The sequence below is a fragment of the Hypanus sabinus genome, chromosome 21 (assembly GCF_030144855.1).
Source record: "Hypanus sabinus isolate sHypSab1 chromosome 21, sHypSab1.hap1, whole genome shotgun sequence".
Taxonomy (NCBI): domain Eukaryota; kingdom Metazoa; phylum Chordata; class Chondrichthyes; order Myliobatiformes; family Dasyatidae; genus Hypanus; species Hypanus sabinus.
In genome coordinates, this window is record NC_082726.1 from 19,706,099 (window position 1) to 19,724,114 (window position 18,016).

Sequence of the window (18,016 nt, forward strand, 5' to 3'; positions counted from 1 at the left end):
CTTCACAACAAACTTCCACTGATCTTGACTGATATTGCCTGAAATCAGGGGCAATCCCTGTACATAGATCTCATACTGCATTTCCATAGGAACAAAATTTCCAAAATATAGCAAGACAAATACACAAAAATGTCCTCAACATTTACAAACTACTTTTCTCACTAGTCATTGACCAGATTTTCTTCTAGGTAGAACATTAAAAACTTAAAAGCTTGAGGGAACAATTTGTTTTCCAGCCACCTGAAGAAAACAAAAGTGCCATTCCAAAGTCTAGAAATAAAAATTTCTATGAACTTTCTCTGATCTGAACAGCTGACAAAAAGAACAAAAGTTTAAGAACATTTCAGGCTAATAAAGGGGCACATATCAAATTGCTAAACTGTTGAGGTTGCCATCATATTGATGAGATGTTAATCCAAGTATTTACAGGTCGACCTTCACTAATCCGGCACCACTGGGACCTGCGGAGTGCCAGATTAGTGAAAATGCCGAATTACAGAAGGATCACATTAAGCAATAGCCTCATCATACCTATAAAATATCATGTAAATCAGTACAAGTTAGGTAATAATGAAACAGAAATATTAAATAAGTAGCAAGTGAAATTTTAATAAAGTAATATACTGTATAGGCACAGATAAAATAAAGGGTACAGGTAAATGTACAGGAATTAACTTATATAGAACAGTGGAGCACTTCTGCTTCTAAAGTGAGATGTTTAATATGCCTTTAGGCAAAGTTATATGTTTTCAAGTGTGGGGTTGTCAGGATCATCAACATCTTCATCTTGAAAAATGAGTGAAGCATCAGGAACTGGCGCTGAAACTGGCACAACAGTTTCTTCAAAAACAGTTGATGTTGGTGGCAGCACATCTGGGTGGGCAGAAAGGAGGTCTTCTATATGCCATACTTCACGTGACCGCCAGGTGGCCGGGGATTTGGTGCTGGGCTCTTCCCTTTTCACTCGCAGTTACTGAGGGAATCCTCATTAGTTTCTTTTCCTCCGCTTAGTAATATGCTTAAATTCAGCAGGTCGCCATGTCTGATCTGAGGTCATAGGTAGAAGAGAACGGAGCACTGGCCAGGTGACGCTGGAGGGCAGTGTGCATCTGCCAGCAGGCGGACCAACCCAGCGTGCGCCAGCTGCCCCGCCATTGGCGGGTGCTGGGGGGGCCGTGCCTCATGCAAATAATATTAATAAATGCAGGAAAACAAGCAGGAATTGCCTGTCTGTGCTTACAAGAGCACGCCAACACGTGAACTGTTCTAGGGCAACCAAAACAATGTGCAGCAGATTGGTACGGTGTCCCAGGAAATTTGAAATTACAGTTGCGTGGAAAATTTGAAATCAGTGCCGGATTATCGAAGGAACCAGATTACAGGTAGACGGAGAGTGAGGGTTGATTGTATATACTTTTGGCAGATGAAAAAATACCGCAGCACTATTTTGTAGGAAGTTATCCTGTACGATATTATCCTTCAACCAACGGTACCAAAGGTTATTATCATGAGAGTCTGTGGTATGCAAAATAGCTACATTTCACTAATAATTACAAAAAAGATAGGCGAACCATAAAGTAGCACTCCCCTCCATCATTACCTCTGAACTTGTTACCAAACCTAAATGGACTACAAGTAAATCAAATAAAAGTAGCAAATAAATAACAGAATAAAGCAAACTAAGCTTTCCCTTCTAACCCTTCCGCCCTCCCCACCAACCATTCCTCATATGGAATCTTGTATCATCTGTGCGTAACATATTAGCATTTAAAAACTTACAAGTATTGTGACTTTTTTTGGATCCACTAAAATCAAAATATGTTCATTTGTTACAGAAAATCTAAATTAATCTAATGCACAGATTAGAGATACTGCAATTTTGGAAACTACAAATTTTTCTTAAGAGTCTGGGGTACTAAAATATAAATAAACTTCCTGCAGCCTTTCTGCTAAACTTGCAGGGCAGAGAATCAATTTTTCTTCTTATTTAGCCCTGTATTTATCTTAGGCAGCAATAACTAAAAGATGCAATCAACAAAATTTGTTTTTACATAACCTTTGGTTTTACACACCTTGATACTGGCAGAAGGTTGTCACATCCAGAATTCACACCTTAGCTTTAATATGACTGCTCCATGTGTCATCATCAGGATCAGGGGATCCAGCATTATTTTTTGTATTGGCAATAGCATTTGTTTTGGTGTTGGCATGACATATCAAGTGGTTCTAATCCTATTTCAATCTTAATATCACCACCTCTCTTCTATCAACTACTAAATTAGAACACTTGATGTAAACATGATGTCTACTCCCCTTACTCATTTCAAAAACACATTCCAAGACACACAGCCCTCTGTAAACCAATCTGACATATTCACCTCAACCACTGTTTAGCAATAATAAAAGCTGATGTTGGAAATATTAAATAAAACAGAAAATAACAGCAACGCAACAGTAAGTTAGGCAGTCAAAATATAAAGTTAATATTTCAGGTTGTAGATTAACTCCTCTCCACTTTCAGCATTTCATAGGGTCCACTCTCTTTGCAGTCCCCTGGTTTAACCTAACAACTTCCTGTACAATGGAAGAACTGCATCATATATCCATTCATCTCTTCCCTTCTCATCACACAGGGACTCAGCGTTTCCCAGTGAATCTGTAATTCACTTGCATATGGTTCAATTCACTGTTCACAATGTGGTCCCTTCTACAGAAAGGCTAGACACAAATCAGATGGAAGCTTCATGAAGTACCTATGTTCAGTCCAGAGCATCAACACCAAGCTTTCAGTTGCCTACCACGTTAATTCCCATCTCTACCACACTGACCTATCCATTTGTAGTCCCTTGCACTGTTACAGCAGGAACAATGTAAGGACACATACCTTCAATCAGGACATGCTGTAGCCTTCTGGATTTAACACTGAATTTTTCAACTTTGTCTTGTCTTTTCTTTCTGCATCAGTACTGGCAATTTCTATTGCAAGTTATCTGAGATTCTGGTTCGATTTTTCTCTCTCCACTACTATAGCTTTGTATGACTCATATCAAATATTATCACATTCTACCATATCATTAACCCATTTAACTTGGACTCATTGTTTGATATTTATTTCCATTGTCCCATCTATCCCTGCTATTAGCTTCTCTAAAAGTTACTTTTTAAAAATTGCTTTTCCAGTTCTCTCACCTGATAACGTTAATTTTATTCATCTTTCTACAAAGAGCAACTGACCTTACCATTCAACAAGATCCCACAAGGTAAGCTGATCCAGCAGGTCAAGGTGCACATGGTCCATTGTGACTTAGAAAACTATTAAAAATTAACTTGGCTATAGAGGTAGGGGGTAGGTAGTGGTGGACAGGAGCTATTCCAACTGGCTATCTGTTACACCAGGTTAAATTATGGGACTTCTGTTGTTTGTGAGATATACATTTGGACAAAAGTGTACATGGGATGAGTAGTAACTTTATAGGTAACAAACATTGGCAGAGTTGTAGATAGTAAGAGCTGTCAAAAGTACAACAGGCGAGATATTTGGAAATATGGACATAGAAACAACAGATAAAATTTAATTCTGGACACGTATAAAGCGTTGCACATTGGGAGATCAAATACAAGAGAAAAGTACAGTTGGCCTTATCTGCGAATTCCGCATGCGCGAATTCAACCCACCACAAATTGCGAAAACCTGTAAGTGCTCTTCCAGCACTTGTTGTTCAAGCATGTACAGACATTATTTTCTTGTCATTATTCCCTAAACAATGTAGTATGACAACTATCTTACATAGCATTTACATTGTATTAGGTATTATAAGTAATCTAGAGATGATTTAAAGTATACGGGAGGATGTGCGTAGGTTACTGTGCATCGGGATCCAAAAAACTGGAGGTTCTCTTACTGGAGTAAGTTGGAACAGGTACATCCAGTGTTATTTAGTGTCAGTTAGTCAAACGTTTGTCTTAGTATATAGTATATATTTTACCTTACTATGCATATAAAACACTTAAGAACGTATGTTTTAGCGCCGGGCTCAGGAATGGAATTTCCCGAGTTCTATCGAGTGACAGACTGCTCCCGAGTGCACTCTCCACTGTGCTGGGTTGATGCGGAGGATCAAAAACCCAAAACCCCATAATTAAACCACTGCGTTGCTTGGTAATAATTGTAGCTTCCATCGGGGCAGAACCTTTCTCACTTTATCCTTTAAAATTGTTCCGATTATTGACCGACGTAGACTAACGCTTTTCCAATTACCAAAGGCGTTTCACCTCTTTCCAATCGCTTTATTATTTCCGCTTTATTTTCAATTGTGTTCATGATTATTTTCGTGAACAGAAACACTGCGGATTCAGAGTTCTGCCACCGGGTCCTAATGTCTACTGCACTGAGACAGGTTACATAAGGTCTGGGGTTCCGCTGGGTCCTAGGATCCACCGCACTGAGACAGGTTGAATAAGGGACTTGAGCATCTGTGAATTTTTGTATCCGCGAAGGGTCCCGGAACCAATCCCTTGCAGATAAGGAGGGCCAACTGTACACAGTCAAGTCCACAGCGCTGTGAAAGTGGCAACACAAATAGGTTGGTATAGGAAACATACAGCATATTTGCTTTCATTGGTCAGGGCACTGAGAAGTTGGTAAGTCATGTCGCAGTCATATGAAACACTGGTTCAGGTCACATTCAAAGTATTGTCTGTAGATCTGCGCATCACACAACATGAAGGATATGAAGGATTTGGAAAGGGTGCATAAAAGGTTAACCAGGATGGTGCCTGGATTAGAGAATCACCTAGAAGCAGAGGTTAGACAAACTGATTGCTTCTCTGGAGCACTGGATGCTGAGGGGAAACCTGACAGAGGTGAACAATATTGTAAGGGGCAAAGTTAGAGCATATAGCCAGAGTTTTTTTCTCCAGGGTAGAAACATCTAATGCTAGATGGCATAGGTTTAAGGTGAGAAGGGGAAGTTTGATACTTACAGAGTGATAGAGTTGGCAGAAGCTATGTGATAGCCACATCTAAAAGGTCATATATGAGGAAATGGAATTTGTTTACATGGGCATCATGGTGAGTGTGGACACAGCACGCTGAACAGTCTGTTCCTGTGCTGCCCTGTTCTATGACCCAAATATTTCTAGCTTTTAATGCTCAATTCAGTATTTGCCATCTTAAACTGGTTCTCTTAATAAAATTCCCTTGCAGAAGGGACAATTCTAATGGTATGGTTAAACATACTTATAAAAAAGGAAAATTCTTTATATGTATGTATAGAGCTTGCTTGAATTTTTTACATGTCCAAAAATTCTCATGAAGAAAGCTACTCACATGTATATACTTTGACAAACTGACATACACATCAGTAATTGTTTCCTTTTACGGTCAATTTGAAGCTCAAATGTGTCAGTTTACATTTATTATTATTCAATTTTGTGCCCAACAGGTCAATCCCATGGCTTGTTAAACATTAAACACAACTGGAACCACTTCAGTGAAGAGAAAACTGCCTTTGCTTCATATTCAGTAATATCTTCCAAGTAGTTCCCTACACTCTATGGAAAACCCTACAAAAAGTACTGGATATCCAGTCCACCATGGGTAAAGCTCTTCCTGCCATTGAGCACACCCATAAGAAATGTTGTCAAAGGAAAGCAACATCCATCATCAGGAATTCCCACCACCCAGGACATGCTCTCTTCTCACTATTGCCAATCGGAAGGTAGTAAAGTAGCCTCAGGACTCATATCACCAGGTTCAGGAACAGTTATTACCCCTCAACCATAGGGGATAACTTCACATGACGCATCATGGAAATGTTCCCACAACCTGGGGACTTCCTTCCTCCCTTTCTTTCGAAAGAGGTGAAACGTCATTGGAAAAGCTTTAAGCTACAGTCGGTCAACGATTGGAACAACTTTAAAGGATACAGGTAAAGGATAAAGTGGGAATAATGGAGCATGTGAAAGGCCCTGCCCCGATGAAAGCTACAAATATTACTAAGCAATGTAGTGGTTTAATTATTGAAATACATACATTTCTTAAGTGTTTTATATGCATAGAAAGGTAAAATATATACTATATACGAAGACAAACGTTTGATGAACTGATGCCAAATAATACCGGATGTAGCTGTTCCAACTTACCTACAAATCCGACTTAAAGACAGTCTCAGGAATGGAGCTTGCTTGTAACCCGTGGACTGCCTGTACTTTGAACTATGAGCAAAGGAACAAGACTGCGCAATCTGGCCCTCAAGTTTGTTCTACCATTTAATGAGATCACAGCTCATTTGTGACAAAGATTCATTCGTTCACTTTTACTTCCATTCCATTAACGTTCATTGTCAACAAAACTCTTAGATTTAAAACAAGCAATTGTAACATCATTTGCAAAACAGCATTCCAAAGTACTATCACCATCTGTGTGTGTTACTAAACTACACTCCTGAAAATATTTGGGTTTATTTTTTGAATACAGTCCCATTTCATGGACTTCTGTCTGTGAGAATAACTTTCCTGCATTCACTGATTTAGTACACCATTACATCATAAAGTACAAAAAATCTTTTCTCGGTTCTGAAAAGCCTTGAAAGTAAAATGTTTACTGTTTCCCTGTCAAGAGATGCTGCCAGATCTGCTGACTTCTTCCAGCACTTTCCATTTTTGTTTTAGATATCCAGCATCTACAGATTTTTAAAAAATTCCCCTTCTATCTTGAGCACATCAGATCATTTCACAGCTTGGGACAGTTGTTGTTCTCCATTCAGAAGATTATAATGAACTACACATATAGACAGACAGACAACATGCTTTACACCATCATGTTCCCTTATTTGGAAAACTCTACTCTATCTTTCTAATATCCAAATTGGATGACTTCACATTAGAGTGTATGAGAGTTCTGTTTTACCTCCACTTTGTCCAAATCACTTAACCTACTAATATTTTTGTTATTTTATACTTTAATCAGCAGTGTTTCTTTATGTTGTACATATAAAATTAGTATAAAACTTGGATTTCCTTTCCATTATCTGCTTTTAACACTTGCTTCGCCAGCAGCTTAATATAGGGGGTGATAACCCCCTGCCCGGCCAAACTTAAGAAATCTCATTTGGGTGGATGCTGCATAATGTGTCTCATTACAAATCAGTACCCCGAAATAACAAACAGTACACAATATGTGATTAAACTTTATAACTCTTGACTATATGGTTAGTAGAGAACCAAAATATAAAACATAAGGGCCCAAATCTTATTAAACAGTCTGCACAAAGTTGGAGCTCACTCATAGGCTGATCAATCCCCATGGACTTCCTCTGACTGTCGCTGCCCTTCGGACCCTCACTCCGAATCCACCCCCTCCGGCAGTCTACCAAATCTCTCCATTTGTGTCTTCTCTCTTCACCCCCCTCTCTCTCTCCCTCTGGCAAAAGCCCGCAAAATCAACTGCCTCCAGAATCACAAGACAGGGCAACAAAATCCTGATTGTCTAACATGCATCCACAGTCCTGTTATCTCCAGTCATAACCCCAACAATTGCTGCTACAGAGAAACCGTTACTTCAGCAGTGAACATTACAAAAGAACTATTAAATTAGTAGTGAAACCTTGCAGTGCATTACATAATAAATATGGCAAATAGTCAAAGACAGATCATAAGTCATTAGTTATGTTATGACAATTACAGTAACTGCCGATTATCTTGTCTCCCTCTGATTTTACAATTTCCATATCAGAATCAGATCATCTCTGACTTGGGTATATAAAATTTGCTATCACATCAAAAAATGTGAATGTGAAAAAGCAGTAACAAGGTAGTGTTGACAGTCCATTCAGAAATCTAACAGTGGAGGGGAAGAAGCTTTGCCCAAGTGATTGAGTCTGAGTCTTCAAGGCTTGTGTACCTCCTCCCAATGGTAGAGGTATTAAATCACTAATAAGCCTTCAATTCTATGATAGTACACAACAATATTATTTTATTGATGTCAATTCTCATTTGCAATTTAATATTACTTCCCTGGAATATTCAGGATGCTAACAACTTCCTTAATGTTAAAAATTGATTCACATATTCAACCTCCACTATCTCTAGTTTCATGTACTCTTTATCAAATTTCATGAGGCCCATTTTGTTCCTAACCGTTATCTTGGTGAATATAAACAACTTGGTTTGTGTTTTGACATACCATGCAATTTTCTTTCCATTCTCCTTTTCTGCAAATCTTTCTAATTTGACACACATTTTCCTTTTGTTCTGTCTATCACCAGAACCTGCAAAACATTTTGCATTAACATAAGTTTTGTGTTACTGGTTTCCCTTTTGTCATCTGCAGATTTTTTTGACGTATAGTCCCCTTACTCAAAAGATTGAAACTGGTTCCATTTCATTTTTTTGGTGAAGCAACTCCCAGTTAGCCATTTAATGAACTTGCAGTTTACAGTGAACTGTCTCTGCCTTATCTAATAGAAGACAGCCTTCCTTATTTCTACAATCTCAAGTCACTTATTTGTATTACTCCCTTTCAAACACAGCTACAAATGTGATCACATTTAATTGCTGCTGTTTCAATGTTTAAGCTCAGTTGGATTTATAATTAAATCAAAACTTATTAAACCAATATGGCTGTTCTATCCCCAGACTAAGAAAATTATGACCTTCTGGTCTGCTTTTCCTAATCTTCATTAAAGTTAAAACCCTCATTGAAGCTACTCTGCCAAAACCATACACGTAACTAATCTTTACATTTATACATTCTAGATCTCTTAGCTGATACTTATAAACAGCATCCATTATATCCTTATGCCAAATTCTCCACAGCATACTTTAATGTATTATTTTCTTTACTGAAGGGACTTTGTCCTAAGATAGATTTCTCAGCCTTTGACACTTTGCAGCATTGACTCAGCAACAAGTACCATTTTATACCACCCAAACTGAATGCAAGCCCAAAATTCAATGTAATCCTATAACTCCCATTTGTGTATTGAATACTTTTTAGTCAAATACACTAACATTTTTTTTTCCACTCCAATGTATCTCCAATTCACCTCTCTTTTATTTTCATCATTTGGCTTTGCCTTCAGTTATGGTCAATGTGGCATAGCTCTGACAAATTCTTCTTTGGTCTGTTATAGAGTAATTTCAACAAGTTTCTTCCAGAATACTTTTATTTATTAAAGCCTCTGACCTTTTCCTGAATCTTTTCAAGGTGATTTAAGTTGCCCCTTACACTTGCAATGGTAGGCAACATATCATACTCTCTATTTTGAGGATTTTTGTATATAATTTCCATCATCTGTGTTCCACTTACTCCTCACACCATTCTCTGACTGCACCATAACTAAAACGTCTGGAGCAAATTGTTCAGAAATTTTACACCACCCTTTAAGAACATAAATATATAGTAGCGTTAATTCCTTTAAGCCTGTCCCACTATTAAGTACAATTGTGGCCGGTTTATGCGGATCTCATCTCCTCTTTAATACCAGCTTCCCATATTCCGTCACTGTTCAACTATTTATCTCCATCATAAATATACTTACTGATCTGGTACCACCACGCTCATGGGCATATGTTTCTAGAGATTCCTCTCACTCAGAAAAAATTCTAAGCACCTCAGTTTTAAATTATTTGGTCCTTATTTTGTAGCCAAGTCTCATTGCTTATGACTCTCCCACTAGTGAAACCATCTCAACATCTATCTTATCAAGCTCAACCCCCTAGGAACTTGTATGTTTGAATAAGGTCACCCCTCATTCTTCTAACTTCCTGGAATAGTCAAACTACCCAGGCTCTCTTGATAGGAGAACTTTCTCACCCTTGATGAATCACCTCTGGATTGCCTCCAAATCTACAAAATCCTTTTTCACGCAAGGGTATCAAAACTGCACAATCTTTTCCGGTGTGACTCCATTAATACCATATGCAGCTGTATCAATACCATCCTATTCTCACAATAATGCAAACATGACATTTGCCTTCTTAACTACTTGGTGAACTTACTAGTTCGTGAGCCAGGACCCCAAATTTGGGCCACCAGTATCACCTGGGGGGCGGGGGGGGGGGGGGGGGGAGAATAATTCTTATAGTGATTTTCGGCAAGGTATATACCCCAGTGCTATAAAACATGTGATAGCATTGCAGCAGCGGTAGTTTCTTCAAATCATTCTTAGACCATGTGAATGACATGGCCAGTGACGAACTAACAGAAGTTGAATCTGCTGCAAAGTCCACTCTGAGCTGTGCTGATAACCCCTGTGGACACTTTCTGGAACACTTCCGTCACAACAATGGAGAGTTATCCGCATTCTGGATACCATACAGTGACATGGTAGAGAACGTAGTACTTGGGCTTCTGTGTGCCTCTCGTGAGGGCTATAAGAACCATGATCCCATGCTGCTTTGCCTATGATAAGATGAATTTCACCAGGTACCTGTCCCCTTACTTTGCTCAGCTGATGAACCACCCAGAGAACAATCCTTCTATGTATGAGACCTTCAAGACAGGCCAATTCTCTGTGCAGTTGTCACGTAACAACCCCTTTGGGAAGATCCCTGTGGACCAGGCTATTGAAACAACAGTGAACAAAGATACACAGACTGCTGGAGGCACATCATGGTTCAGCCTGAATGCTGGAGCTATCAAGCTATCATAACAGCTGAGCACCGTAGTGCATTCCTGGGACAGTTAAGGAAGATGGTGCAAAGCAACAAATCAGAGTTTTGTCATGTGGAGCTACAGCAGCTAAGAATCCAGAAAGATGAGGAAGCAGTTTAGCAGTGGTTAGCCTCATACATGAATAGGTCAACCCATTTGCAGAGAAGCAGGACCTCATTAGCATCTCTACGGCAAAGGCAGCCCACAAGGACATTGCCTCTGACCTGATGAAGGCATATGAGATTGGTGAGCAATGCTATGTGACCTTCAAAGATGTGAGACTAAAGGAAGACCCACCAAAGAAATTCCATGACCCAATGAAAACCAACAAGCTTCAAATATTCAGTGATGTGTGCAAGAGAGAGAAGTGAAATCAAATGGGAGGGCGATCATCTTGAAAGCAGACAGGTCTTTGTTTGGATGCATCATAGTGATGGCACAAGGGCGCAGTCTACGTATGGAGGATATCCTTTCTCATCCCCTTGGAACATTGCCCTGGGTCCTGTCCACACCAGAAGGATTGCTAAGAAAGGTACCTTAGCCACAAATTTGCAGAAAAATGTAGCAGTAGAAGAGCAACTCCCAGGAAACTCTGCTACAATGGTTGATGGAAAGAACTTGGTCCAAAGAATGAAAGGTGATCAAGTTACTTTCAGAGATGTTGCCACAATTCTGGGTATGGCTCTGAGGGAAGGCAGTCAGAGTAGCAGAATAGATGTTGTGTTCGACACAGACAAGGAGAACTATCAAGAACAGTGAAAGATCTCTACAGGGTGAAGAGACTGGTCACGAGTTGCAAGGTATCATAGGCACACAGATGGTGAGACAGTGGAGGAGCTTCCTGACCAAAGTCAGTACCAAAAATTGTCTCATTAGCTTCATAGTCCATGAATGGAGGAAGGCGGAGTACAGGGCAAAGCTCCAGGAGAAGATTCGATTCTGTATGCAACTGTGAATGACAAATCTTTCAGAATCACATCTCAAGACAGTGAGGAGGTGTCAGCTCTTCAGTGTCAACAAGAAGAAGCAGATGGTCACCTACTTCTCCATGCTGCCCATACCACAAGAGAGGGATACCAATCAGCTCAGTAGACACAGATGTCTGTATCATGTCTTTAGCATTTTGTGACAATTCTGAGCCCCCATTGTTCCAGAAGTGTGGCACTAGAACCCGTACAAGGCTTGTAGACACCAGGAAGGTTGCTGCCACCGTTGGCATAGAGGTTTGTAGGGCTCTCATCGGGTTGAATGCATATACAGGATGTGACACTGTAAGCGCTTTTGCGGGCAAAGGGAAGACAAGTGCCCTAAAACTTCTGACCAGCAACAGGGAAACTCAGGACACATTCTTAGAGTTGGGTCAGGAACAGGACTCCCCAGAACTGATGGACAAACTGGAGGCATTTACATGTCCCCTGAATGTCCCAAAAACATCGACCACCAAGGTCAATGAGCTCAGGTATCAGCTTTCCTGTGCCAAAAAAAAAAGAAATTGTAAGTCATCAACTCTTACCATGCAAGGACTGCTTAACAAAACATGCACAGCAAGCCAACTACCAGGGTATATGGCGAAAATGTTTGGAGAAGGACCCACAAGTGCCAAGCCCTGTTGGCAGAGGATGGAAGATGGAGACAGAAGAGGAAGCTGAGCAGTTGGTGGTGCACTGGATGGAAGGCCAGCCAGCACCCAATGACGTCCTGGATCTACTGGCCTGTAACTGTTCAAAAAAATGTTCACTTCCAAGATGTATGTATGTTGCAAATGGCCTCAGGTGTACTGACATATGCAGACTAGCAGACTGTGAGAACCAGGCATCCACGTCAGAGAATGTGGAAAGTTCAGGTGAAGATGTGGAAGACTTGGAAAATTATTATGATTATTAATAGGTTATGAAAGCATGGAAAACAAAGTATGGAAAGCAGTCTTTGATTAAATATATTAATTTTACAACCAAATTATGGCCGTGTGGAACCCCACATTTGAATTATTGTACTGTGATTCTATGTGCTATGACTAAAGCTTAAGATTGTTTTGATTTGCTACAACAACATGGAAAGTATCACGACATTGATAAAACTCCAGAATTCTTTCCAAATGAGGTTTTTTACCTTTTGGGGAGTGGGTAACATTTTCGGCTGTACTGATGTTAATATGGAATATATTTAAAAAGTGAGTACTTTCTTGAATTCCTGAATAAATTTTCTACAAATCTATGTGATTATATGGGTTTTTACTGACTTTTCCAAAATAAACAACAGACAAATATTTTTCTAAAAATGAAATGATTCACTCTACTGAAATTGGGGGCTGTACTGCAAATGCCACCACTGACATAGTTTTCAATGTAGAATTTTATAACAACATTTGATGAAAAGTGCTTGAACTCAGCTATCATTGTGACAAATTTCAATGTTGAGGGATCACTGATGACAAAATACCACTAGGTTGATTATATATGCTGTACTTCATATTGGCCACTTTTCAGTAATGCTTCTTTTAGGGTAGTGTTATAAAATGCATGCTAGCACACAAAGCTACCACTGGTGCAATGCTATCATATATTTTCTAACTCTAGAGATGTATACCTTGCCAAAAATCACCATGAGCATTATTCCCCTCAGATGGTACCGACCAACCCTACTGGCTCACGGACTATACCTATTAACTTTTTGTATTCATGTACTTTAGGAAGATGTTCCTGAAACATTGTGTTTGCATCTTCAGATTCCTGCACTTCCTCCTTGACGGTAGCAACAAGAAGGTTTACCCTGCATATTAAGTGTCCTAAATGAAGAACGCTGCTTTTTTGAAGCATCGTCTTTTCAAGATGTCCTGGATGCTGGGGAGGCTAGTGCCCATGATGGAGCTGGCTGTGTTACAACTTCCTGCAGCTTCTTCTGATCTTGTTCAGTGGCCCCTCCATACCAGAGCCTGATGCAACCAGTTAAAATGTTCTCCACTGTCCATCTGTAGAAATTTTTGAGTGTCTTTGGTGACATTGTAGCGGTGTGCTACACGCAGCGCTAAAATTACGACACGGTGTCAGTAACTGCAGTCGAAGGAAAAAACTTTATTCGAAATCCTCAGCCTCACTTTTAAGCCTCCCTCAACCTGCCCCCCGTGGCGCAGAGGCTCCAAAGCTCTGTGCTCGCAAACCCCTGTAGGCTATCTAATTGTGAGCTGGTTCGGATGTGCCAGGAAATGGGTCGCCACATAACCTCCCCAGAGAACCGGCGATATACCCCCCAATGTCCACAGTCTGGGCCAGAACCTGCTTGGGAGGTCGGCCTCTGCGCCAAGGTGCCGGAAACTCGACCGGTTGCGCCAGGTCCACATCGGCCGGTTTGAGTCGGTCCACCGTGAAAACCTCCTCTTTCCCCCCAACGTCCAGCACGAACGTGGACCCGTTGTTCCGGAGCACCATAAACGGCCCCTCGTATGGCCGCTGCAGCGGTGGCCAATGCCCGCCCCTTCATACAAACACAAACTTACAGTTCTGCAGGTCTTGGGTACGCAGGTCGGGTTCCGCCCGTGCTGTGAAGTGGGTATGGGGTCCGGGTTACCGAGCTTCTCGCGTAGTCTGCCCAGGACTGCTGCAGGATCCTCCTCTTGCCCCTGTGGGGTATACCAACTCGGCCGACGAGGCGTGCAGGTCGTCCTTGGGCGCTGTGCGGATGCCAAGTAGGACCCAGGGGAGCTCGTCCGCCCAGTTGGCTCCTCGCAGGCGGGCCATGAGGGCCGACTTCAGGTGACAGTGGAAACACTCCACTAGCTCGTTCAACTGTGGGTGGTAGGCAGTTGTGTGGTGCAGCTGAGTCCCCAAAAGGCTGGCCATAGCTGACCACAGGCTGGAGGTGAACTGGGCGCCTCTATCGGAGGTAATGTGGGCCGGTACACCAAAGCGAGATACCCAGGTGGTGATCAGGGCCCGGGCGCAAGATTCGGAGGTGGTGTCGGTAAGCGGGACCGCCTCTGGCCATCTTGTGAACCGGTCCACGATAGTCTGGAGGTGCCGCGCTCCGCGCGACACTGACAGGGAGCCCACGATATCCACATGAATGTGGTCGAAACGCCGGTGGGCGGGATGGAACTGCTGCAGTGGGGCTTTGGTGTGCCGCTGCACCTTGGCCGTCTGGCAGTGCATGCACGTTTTGGCCCATTCACTGACCTGTTTGCGGAGTCCGTGCCAAACGAACCTGCTGGAAACCATCCGGACAGTTGTCCGGATGGAGGGATGCGCCAAGTTATGAATGGAGTCGAAAACGTGGCTCCGCCAGGCTGTCGGGACGACGGGACGGGGCTGGCCGGTGGCGACGTCACAGAGTAGGGTCCTCTCACCCGGGCCCACGGGGAGGTCCTGGAGCTGCAAACCGGAGACTGCGGTTCTGTAACTCGGAATCTCCTCATCCGCCTGCTGCGCCTCTGCTAGTGCCTCAAAGTCTACCCCTTGGGAAAGGGCATGAACGGTAGGGCGAGAGAGCTCATCCGCCACGACATTGTCCTTACCCGAGACGTGCCAGACATCCGTCGTGTATTCAGAGATGTAGGACAGGTGGCGTTGCTGGTGGGACGACCAGGGGTCGGACGCTTTCGTAAACGCAAAGGTAAGCGGTTTGTGGTCCGTGAACACGGTGAAGGGCCAACCTTCTAGGAAGTACCTGAAATGCCCGATTGCCAGGTAGAGCGCCAACAGTTCCCGGTCGAAAGCACTGTACTTGAGCTCGGGTGGCCGCAGGTGTTTGCTGCGATGAGTTGCTCCAGCACCCCACCGACTGCCGTGTTGGATGCATCCACTGTGAGGGCGGTAGGGGCGTCCATTCTGGGATGTACTAGCATTGCGGCGTTCGCCAAAGCTTCCTTCGTTTGAACGAAAGCGGCGGCGGACTCCTCGTCCCAGGTAATGTCCTTGCTTGGACCCGACATCAGGGCGAACAGGGGGCGCATGATCCGGGCAGCTGAAGGGAGGAAGCGGTGGTAGAAATTGACCATACCCACGAACTCCTGAAGGCCTTTAATCGTGGTGGGTCGGGGGAAGTGGCGGACCGCATCTACCTTAGCGGGCAGAGGGGTTGCCCCGTCTTTAGTAATCCTGTGGCCCAGGAAGTCAATAGTATCGAGTCCGAACTGGCATTTGGCGGGGTTGATTGTAAGACCGTACTCACTCAATCGAGTGCAGAGTTGACGGAGGTGGGACAGATGCTCCTGACGACTGCTGCTGGCTATGAGGATGTCGTCCAAATAGATGAATGCGAAGTCCAGGTCCCGTCCCACCGCGTCCATTAACCGCTGGAACGTCTGTGCGGCATTCTTCAGGCCGAACGGCATGCGGAGGAACTCGAAAAGGCCAAACGGGGTGATGAGAGCCGTTTTGGGGGCGTCGTCAGGATGCATCGGGATTTGATGGTACCCTCGGACCATGGAGAAGATCCGTGCGCAGTGCAGGTTTGCTGCAAAGTCCTGAATGTGCGGCACAGGGTAGCGGTCTGGTGTGGTAGCCTCGTTCAGCCTGCGGTAGTCATCGCACGGTCTCCAGCCTCCCGTCGCTTTGGGCACCATGTGCAGGGGGGAGGCCCATGGGCTGTCGGACCGCCCGATGATCCCCAATTCCTCCATCCTCTGGAACTCCTCCTTCGCCAGTCGGAGCTTGTCCGGGGGAAGCCGCCGAGCGCGGGCGTGGAGGGGTGGTCCCTGGGTCGGGATGTGGTGCTGTATGCCTTTTCGGGGCATGGCCGCTGTGAACTGCGGTGCCAGAACCGATGGGAAATCCGCAAGGACCCTGGTGAAGTCGTTGGCGGACAGCGTGATGGAGCCGAGGTGAGGGGCTGGCAACTGGGCTGCACCCAGGGAGAACGTCTGAAAGGTCTCGGCGTGTACCAGTCTCTTCCTGGGCAGGTCGACCAGTAGGCTGTGAGCCCGCAAAAAATCCGCACCCAGAAGCGGTTGGGCTACGGCGGCCAGTGTAAAGTCCCACGTGAACTGGCTGGAGCCGAACTGTAGCTGCACCTGACGGGTGCCATAGGTCCTTACTGTGCTGCCGTTCACGGCCCTCAGGGGGAGACCCGGTGCCCTGCTGCGGGTGTCGTAACTCGTCGGAGGTAAAACGCTGATCTCGGCACCAGTATCGACCAAAAACCGGCGTCCCGACCTTCTATCCCACATATACAGGAGGCTATCCCGATGGCCAGCCGCCGTAGCCATCAGCGGCGGCTGGCCCTGGCGTTTCCCGGGAACTTGCAGGGCGGGCGACAACGGCGGGCTTCTGCACCCCACCGCTGGTGGTAGAAGCACCAGTGTTCCTTGGGCCGGGGGTTGGCGGGCTCTGCGGCCGGGCCTGGACTGGTTTGCTGCTGGGAGCGGGGCTGGGTGATCTGTGCGATGGACCTTTTTGGCGTTCCACAGCAAGTCCGCCCGGGCTGGCACCTTCCGAGGGTCACTGAAATCCGCGTCGGACAGCAGCAGGCGTACGTCCTCGGGCAGCTGCTCCAGGAATGCCTGCTCAAACATGAGGCAGGGTGTGTGTCCGTCGGCTAGAGACAACATCTCATTCATTAAAGCCGATGGAGGTCTGTCGCCCAAGCCATCCAGGTGCAGTAAATGGGCAGCCCGCTCGCGCCGTGGGAGTCCGAAAGTCCTGAGGAACAGGGCTTTGAATTCCGTGTACTTGCCGTCTGCCTGGGGCGACTGTACGAACTCCGCGACCTGGGCCGCTGTGTCCTGGTCGAGGGAGCTCACCACGTAGTAGTAGCTGGTGTCTTCTGAGGTGATCTGGCGAACGTGGAATTGGGCTTCGGCTTGCTGGAACCATAGGTTCGGTCGCTGTGTCCGGAAACCCGGCAGTTTCAACAAAACCGCATGAACAGAGGCGGCGTCGGTCATTTCTGGTCCAAAAATCGTTTGGACCGTCAGGGTCACCAATTGTAGCGGTGTGCTACACGCAGCGCTAAAATTACGACACGGAGTCGGTAACTGCAGTCGAAGGAAAAAACTTTATTCGAAATCCTCAGCCTCACTTTTAAGCCTCCCTCAACCTGCCCCCCGTGGCGCAGAGGCTCCAAAGCTCTGTGCTCGCAAACCCCCGTAGGCTATCTAATTGTGAGCCGGTTCGGATGTGCCAGGAAATGGGTCGCCACAACATACCAATTCTCTTTAAACTCCTAATAAAATATAGCAGCTATCGTGCTGTCTTTGTAACTGCATCAATATGTTGGGATCAGGACGATGACACCCAGGAACTTGCAACTGCTCATTCTTTCTTCTTTTGATCCCTTTCATCACTTTTGATGAGGACTGGTGTGCCTTCCCTTAACTTCCCCTTCCTGAAGCCCACAATCAATCTCTTATTCTTACTGATGCTGAGT

The 18,016-nt window shown here is 44.3% G+C and overlaps 1 protein-coding gene across 6 annotated transcripts in view; it reads right to left on the reverse strand.

Moving 5' to 3' along the window:
* znf592 (zinc finger protein 592) overlaps positions 1-18,016 on the reverse strand; it is a 200,761-nt gene that overhangs the window by 110,446 nt on the left and 72,299 nt on the right. For 2 of the 6 annotated variants that reach the window (XM_059946123.1, XM_059946125.1), the window contains one exon: positions 8,186-8,270. The exons of the other annotated variants lie outside the window; for them this stretch is intronic. The gene's annotated coding sequence lies outside the window, so the exon portion shown is untranslated. The remainder of the gene's footprint in view (positions 1-8,185; positions 8,271-18,016) is intronic. 6 annotated transcript variants of the gene reach the window in all.